The sequence below is a fragment of the Adiantum capillus-veneris genome, chromosome 20 (genome assembly GCF_014529385.1).
Source record: "Adiantum capillus-veneris isolate H3 chromosome 20, ASM1452938v2, whole genome shotgun sequence".
NCBI classification, from domain to species: Eukaryota; Viridiplantae; Streptophyta; class Polypodiopsida; order Polypodiales; family Pteridaceae; genus Adiantum; species Adiantum capillus-veneris.
Window position 1 is genome coordinate 115,462,497 of NC_140950.1, and position 8,029 is coordinate 115,470,525.

General features: G+C 39.4%; 1 pseudogene; it reads left to right on the forward strand.

Annotated features, from left to right (window-relative positions):
- Positions 1-2,434: 2,434 nt before the first annotated feature.
- On the forward strand, positions 2,435-3,008 carry LOC147433132 (uncharacterized; annotated as a pseudogene).
- Positions 3,009-8,029: the final 5,021 nt, after the last annotated feature.

Here is an 8,029-nt window from a genome sequence, read left to right on the forward strand (position 1 = left end):
TGCCAACCCATTTGGGCCCATTCTGGAGGCCTTTCGACCTATAAAACCTCATCAAACATGCACAACCGCTACCACTTTCCTGTCCAGGTCTTTCCCACTTGCTTTATCCCTTTGCCATGCACTTGCCAGCATACTTGTTTGTATTGTCTTCTATGGTTGAAACACTTTGGCTGCATCATTGTGTTGTCATTTGTTGTATGAGTCTCATATGGGCAGAGTGATGTGATAAGGTGTTAGTATATATTATGGGGCTGAGATTGATGCATTGGTTTGAGGTCAAATACTTTCATTTGCATGCTATGCTTGCACCAAAACATGGTAAAAAGATGTTTTTTGCATATATGTGAGGTTATGGTTTATGGTTGATCACAGTGACGGAGCTGTTTTGCTTCATGTTTATGTTGATGGAATTATGTCATGTGATGTATGGAACCATGGATGTGGACACCTCATGTGCATGTGTATATTGCTTTCCACCCTTCTAGGTAAAAACTAGCTCTACGTGCTAGGGGGTGAGGTGCGATCATAGTGAATCACTTACCATGCATGATTGGATATTGTCAAAATTGGATTTTGATATCATGAATAGTTGCTAGTTGGACTTATTTTATGCATAAAAATTTCATGTGTTAAGGGCCATGTGTCTCGGCTCACTTTGATTGCAATGGACACGTCAAACTCCAAGTGTGGAAGTTGGTTTAGTATGGAAATGGTTTATGATCGAGGGCTGAGATCCCTCATGGATTACGGTTGTGATTTTGGTTGTGTAAATCGACGTGGCTCTTGGATCTTTTTTTTTTGGGATATGGTTGTGCTGTCGAAATGCTACCAAAATTTTTGCAGCTATGTTATGTGCTAAAGTGGTTTTGCAGGATATGGATGTGCATCACCTTGAGTTGGGTAGAGTGATTACCCTTATTATGTGATTGGATTATGGTTTATGATTTTGGATTGGATCATGAGGTGGTTTTGATGGCCCTTATGGTGGACGTATAAGGGTAGAGACCCTGCACAATCTGACTACTTGGAAAAGATTGTTTGTGCATATGGAAGATGCTATTGTGATTGGACTCATGTATTATGATTCTCATGGCAGCATTTCTACAAGGCTAGGATCACCTACATCACTTAGCCTTAGACAAAAAAAAGGGTCAATGACCTAGGGCTTTACTAGATCGGGGGTGTTGCCAACGTCTTTTTTTTTTTAAGGTGCCTACGTCTTTTTTTTTTAAAGGCTCATCTACACAATAGTGCATCAGGGATTGAACGACCTACATGGCTAATGCATCGGGGATCTTGCCTTGGCTTTGTCTAAACACCCCATGTTGGGCATCAAAGAGGCATGGTGCCTAGAATGGTATGGTTGGTGTTGATACCCTACCACCTACTGGTATTTGGGATCCTTTCAGAGCTTGGGTTCATGGAGGGAGGTGAAGAAGTCTCAACCTATGTTTGGACCAAGTAGGTTGGAGGTATTCTCGCTCGCTCCTGGCAAAGTGAAATTCTCTCTGTCCATAGTAGAGTGGAAGTGGATGGCTCGCTCCCTATACAGGGTCCGATGCTCTGTTAGTCATTCTATATTTTTTTATGCTATTCTATACCTAGATTTTGTTATTGTATTAATACATGGTTTCCTGTTTATTTAGATGGAGCATTTAAAGATTCTTGTTTGTCATTCTTTTGTGTTTCTGTGCACTCTATTTCACCCTCCACTATTCTCTCTCTCTCTCTCTCTCTCTCTCTCTCTCTCTCTCTCTCTCTCTCTCTCTCTCTCTCTCTCTCTCTCTCTCTCTCTCTCTCTCTCTCTCTCTCTCTCTATTTCCGCAATGTGGTGTACATATATATTCACCCTCCACAATGTTATTTTCTTGAGTACGCTTTCATTCATACCACCCATTCAGATGTAGCACTAGTCGCTAGGTGCCTCTGGATGCACCCATGCTCATGGCCTAAAGTCCATGCTAGGTCACGTGCTGAGAACTCCTCTCTATGAAAATGCTTTCACAACTCTGATGTATATTGAAATATTGTAAAAAAAAGTAAATTGTGTATTTGTGCATACATACCTGGGGAGAGGTATCTCTCACCCCACCTCCATAAAAAACTGCACGAACTAATTGGCGGCTTCACGAGATCATCACTTTGGTCGAGGCAAAGAAAGAAGTATAGGTACGCCAGAGTGAAGGAGGGGTTTATGAAAGCACTTCTTGGGACCGTTCGTAAGTGGCTATTGCGATTTGCCAAGCAAGAGGCGTCATGCATAATAAGGCCCAATGCAAATTGAAGTGGGAGAAAGTACACTCCCTCTTCAATAGGCTCAATCACTACGAGAAGAAGATTCCCTCAAGGTGGCCTAGTTACTGGTAAATGAATCAAACCGAGCGGCGCACAAAAGGATTGCCTTAGAAGACTTCCATTCCAACTCTACAACAAAATGCAGATGTTTTTTGGCGAGTATCACAATGCCAAAATCGAGGGATTGCTGGTTGACTCTATGGAGGATGACACAACGCCCCTAGGTATGCATGTCCCAATGGAAATTGTTTCTTTGGTCCTTGTTTTTTTCGCAGCTATTTTATGTTGCACTGCTACCTTCACCCTAATTTCTTAACTTCTTCACCTGTGGCGACGAAGAAGACAACAACACCATGCCTGTCGACGGTGACAGCACATGAGAGAAGCAAACACTACCTCCTACCGCAAATAATGGTGGGGAGTCTAGTGACGTGTCAGCAGAAGGAATCTCGGGAGGGATCAAGAGAAAGCGACGCTCGCAGGTGAACTGAAGCAACATCAAAGAGCTCCTGGAATCATTGACGAAGAATTTGGCAATGGTATTGCAAATTTTAGAGGACCAAAAGTATGCACGTCAAGACGCTAGGGAAAAGAGATTGCTGGAAATCGAGTAGGCAAGAAATGAAGCAACTCGTGACAGTGCAAATGCAATATGTACCTCTTTGAACCATGTGGCCAACTGCATTGCCTCCCTAGCGATATGGAGAGAGTAGTAGATGTGGGATGCATGCGTTGGTGTTTTCTTATTTATCATTGCCTGCATCGCATAATTGTTGACAACCAACTTCTTTGGTATTGCATGACGGTGGATGTGATGTTTACTTTTGGAGCGCTCTAAATTGGACATGCAAAGTTTTTGTTTGTTATTAATTTTCTTCTCATAAGCAGTGGTTGAGTTCTTTAAATGCTTGATATTATGTTTTTGAATCGTTAAGCCTATTGAATTTGTAAGTTGCCAACAATATTCTGTGTGTGCCAAGGGGAGAATGGGTGCACCAAATGAAGCACTTGCTTGATCTCTCTTTCCCACTCATTGTAGACCCCCCCCCCCCCCCCCCCCTCTCTCTCTCCCCCAATTTAGGGTTTATCTCTCCCAAAGATATGTGCAAAGGTGAAAATCAGGGAACTAAATGAATCATTTCACTCATGAAAACAAAGAGGCAAGGTACTAAATGAATCATCAAATAACCATGATGGATTAGTTTCCTCGAGCAATTCAAGCTTTTGAACGTCTTAGTCATTCACTAAACCAAATAGAAACTCGTTGGAATAACCCAAAAAATCAAAGGTATATCAACAAGACCTTATGCCAACAAAGTCCTAACATCAACATCAAAGGCTCTTAACAACATGCCCAACTCAAGAATCAAATGGATAATAGAATCTTCAGAGTCAAAGAAGGACAACGAATCCAATATAGGTGCAAGTTCAAAGGTGATTAAAAAATTATGGAAAAAGAAACCTTCATTGCCAACTTGGTCTATAAATAATCCACTCGTTGAGGATTCAAGCTTACTTGTACCTGAAATAATGTTTGCAATAAGCACAACAATGTAAAAAGTGAAGTCAACACTCTTTGGCATAGTCAAAGTTGGCTTGTTGAGCCACGAAACAAGCAAAGCGTTAGTCCGAAAGCTTCAAGTCTTAATAAAATCTATGATAAGAGTCATAATTATTAGGCTTGTGCTCAAGCTGGAAGAGTTGAGTTTATCTAAGTCGTGTCACTCATGCTAGAAGAGACGAGCATAAGAGTCAAAGTCTACTAGCTTAATAATAGTGGAGTGGTGTAGAGTCCTACACTCATGCAAATTCTTTTATAGCTACACCTTATTTTTGAAGAACCCCTCAAAATATTTCTTGAATAGCATATTGTTTTTTATGCATATTTTTGTTGTTGCATTTGTTGTTGAAGTTCCATCAAGGTGAAGAATTTGGTGTGCTTGATATTGAAAATTCTCCCTTTACACAAGTTAACTTAGGTATTTTTGCTTAATTTCTATGATTCTGGAATAGGTGAAGTGGAGGGACCACTATTTGAAAGGCCCACACACAAGCTCACAGAATTGTGCCTAGTGATAGATCATGAAGGATGGTTTATTTTAGAGGAATAAATCTATTATAGCCCACATACAAGCTCATAGAATTATGCCCAGTGATAGATCATGAAGGATGGTTCATTTCAAATGAATGAATCTATTATAGCCCATCCTCAGAGAACCATCAATGAGAATAGCTATAGTCCTCAATAGTGCGAAGGAGCAAGCGTCAAATGCAATGCTCTATTGAATAAAGAAGCAAAGTGCAATATGGTTTCAAAAACATTCAAAGAATACTCGATATCACACCATGCAAAAAGGATAGTAAAGCAATGTGATGTATGGCTACAACTCAAAAAGAAATGGTTGCTACCCTTAGTATTTAGAAGCATGAAGAGTTGGTAAAGTTTCAGGTAAATCCTTCAAAGGAAATGCTTGCAGTTGTCATCCTTAGACATCAATGGCTAGACCATCACAAGGCCCACAAAGTAGATACATCGATGTTACTCTATTCTATCATTAATGTTGGATTAGCAGTTGCACATGCCACAAGAATCAAAGACACATCTTATAGACAAAGGTAAATCTAATGTGGATCTTCCATCGACTAGCACAAAAGGTGTGACATCATATGCCTCTACATCAAAGAACCCTCATGGATCAGCTTCTTCAAGCAAATTAGGCTTTAGAAATTTCAAGTCAATTGTTGAGGCAAACAAAACCTCTAGGGAGCCACCCAAAAAAGTAAAGGTACTTCATCCTAAGTACTCAAGAAAAACAAAAGAAAGTAAAGCAAGCATTTGTCATGAGAATTCTAGTCAAAGTCAGTGATCCAGTGTGGATTAAAGACAGAATATCAACACAGAAAGACAAACACATGGGATGGATAGCATCACAATGGAGTTTGAAAGAACATGTGAGGCCCATGCCAGGGACCGCTGGTTGCACCATCTCCAAATGGATACACCACGATTCCTGACATCCCTCCCGCTTGAGACCGACACCAAGACAGGACTCCTCTTGCTCTTTGATGCCAACTCAAGGGAGGTGATAACATTCACTTCCTCTCATATGGAACCCTACCCCAAAATATCTTTTCTTATCCATTCAAAAGTTTCCAATGAAAGCCATCAAACTAAATTTGAACTCAACCTTCCAAGGGAAACTCGTGGGAGTTCGCTAATTCACCCTTAGTTCAAGGTCACTGACGCTTTTTTCCCGGTTATGACCGAGCACAATCGTCACTGCGTTCCCCTAATATAAGTGTATTCACTAACTACACGAGTCCCTTGTTCCCAAGTGTGATCCCCACTCCGTAGATCCGAATCCCTTTCCCCGTTTTCGACTTAACTTAATGGAAAACATAAAATTTGGTTCAACTTTTTGGCCAATAATTAACCCTCTAAAATCCACCCTCCCACCTAACCGTTTGGTAAATGCACCTTCCCAAGGTAGTACTATGATACTAGAAAACAGTATTCCAATCATGTCAAACCAAGAATACATTTCAAGCATTTGAAAACAACATGCAAACTGTTGCATACCCTTGAAATTGTGCATTTATTAGGTCATTCCCACCTCTTTCCTTTATAGAATATTTTACGTCCTTTTTCCTTTAGTATTATTAAAGTTATCTAGTCATCTTTAAAGCAATCACATATACTTATCTAGGCATATCCCTATCCTCGTCCCAAGACTTGGGTATCATGTCTCCTCTGCCATGTGTGGAGGCGGCGCCTTTACACAATTTCCAATTCTTATTTTTCTTTATCTTGTGTAGGACAAGCTTACAAAAATCATATACTCTAGGTTCTTTTAAATCAATAATCCGAGAAGCAGAGCAAAGGTCTGACTAATGAGAACAATTGCGGAATAACCCATTTAGGTTCTTAGCCTTTCCAAGGTTCCTTTTTACCAAAAAATTAGAAGAGTTCTCTAATTAAATCACATCCTTCTCCAAAATATTAGATCCCTTCATGGATCCATTTTTCCTTCCTCCTTTTCTGGTTGACATCAGATCTAGTCGGACTATGCCAATTTCCAGACGCATCCACGGGTCTCACCACCCGATCGGGACACACTCCGATCCAATCCCATTTCCAAGGCATTGAATGAACGTGAGCTCAAAACATATACCAACAATTATCAGTCCTAGCCAAAAAGGACCATCCCTAGTTGTATCCATAGGTAAACACCGTCGGCCTTTTTCCAAACATGTAAGACAAGTTCACACTTAAATATTCTATGTTATGCTAGGACTATCCACGTCAAATCTTCTCGGTAAAGTTTTAATCCTAGTTTAAATTTAGATTAAGTTTCTTGAGTTACGATCCCTTGGTTCCTAGTTCATTTTAATCTTTACTCAAAGAAGACCTTAAGAAAACAGCGAGTCTCTTTGGGAGCTAAGGTTTTGTCTTGATGTAAGTTTTAAGTTAACCCCGTCTTGGACGAATCCCATTTGTTTTTCTTGCATCATTTGCCATCCATGGGGTATCTCTATGGAAGAGATGGGAGTTTTATGTTCAAGAAACATGATCATCACTTCCATGAAGCTATCCCCTTACTCCCCCCCTTCTTCATAGTTGCAAAAAAACTTAAAAATAGACAAACTTGAAATGAACAATGCATATGCTCTACACAATGACTTTTGCTTAAGTGTGTACCATGAGTAGTAAACACTAACATTTAGAATGCATCAACTTGTGATTTTTAAGAAAAATAATCTAAAACTTTCTTTAATTAATTGTGCAAGATTAAATGATGGTTTATGCAAGAGTAGAATCCTTTGATGAATGATAGTCTAAGATTAATTTGTGAAATTTCTAAGAGTGGACATACTAGTGTCGTGCAAAATGTTCATGCAATGGAGTACAAATGATCAACAAATTCTTCTCAATTCTAATATCAATGCCATCTTGTATAGAATCAATTGGTAGCACTGGTTCAATGTCTTTGATGGGTATAGGCTTTGGACACATAAGTTGTTTGCACTTTAGAATCCAAAGTTGAGCTTCCTCTCAAGCTTGCTCAATCACCTATGGTTTTCTAGCTTGTGTTCCTTAGTTGCATGTAATTTTCCTAACATCTTGTGTGTTAGTGGAAAATGACACTTTCTTAATCTACCACCACTAATCCAGTTGGCCATGATATCACCATCTAATGTTGCAAGTTTTACCGAGATAATTCTTCAATTACAAATGACCCATTCTCCCTTTTTTTAAACTTTGGAATGTGTTGTTTCAGTGAGTACACCAGTACTAGGTCTCCTTTTCTAAATTGTTTTGTGATAATCTTTGAGTCAAAAAATTATTTATTTTTTCCTCTTTTGAGTATAGATATATGCTATGGTCCTTAGTCTCTGGTCATTTATTTTTCAAGCTCTTCAAGTCTATCAGACAGTTCATCTATATGCCATTCAAGTGTTTTAGCTACATGAAGTGTTGGAATTAAGAATCTCATAGAAATAATTGCATCCAATCCAAGAACTAAATTGAATGGTATTGAGTTCACAACAATTTAGGATGCTATTTTACTCCTATCCATCAGAAAACTTTATTGGCTCTCTTAACTCTCACACAGGCTGTTGTGTCACAATTTTCCTATCTTGAAGCACGTATTTATTGTAGTGGGATGGAACACGGATCGCATTGATTCTCTTTTCAAATTCCATCACTATCATTTAGAATTCTTGGAGTGTC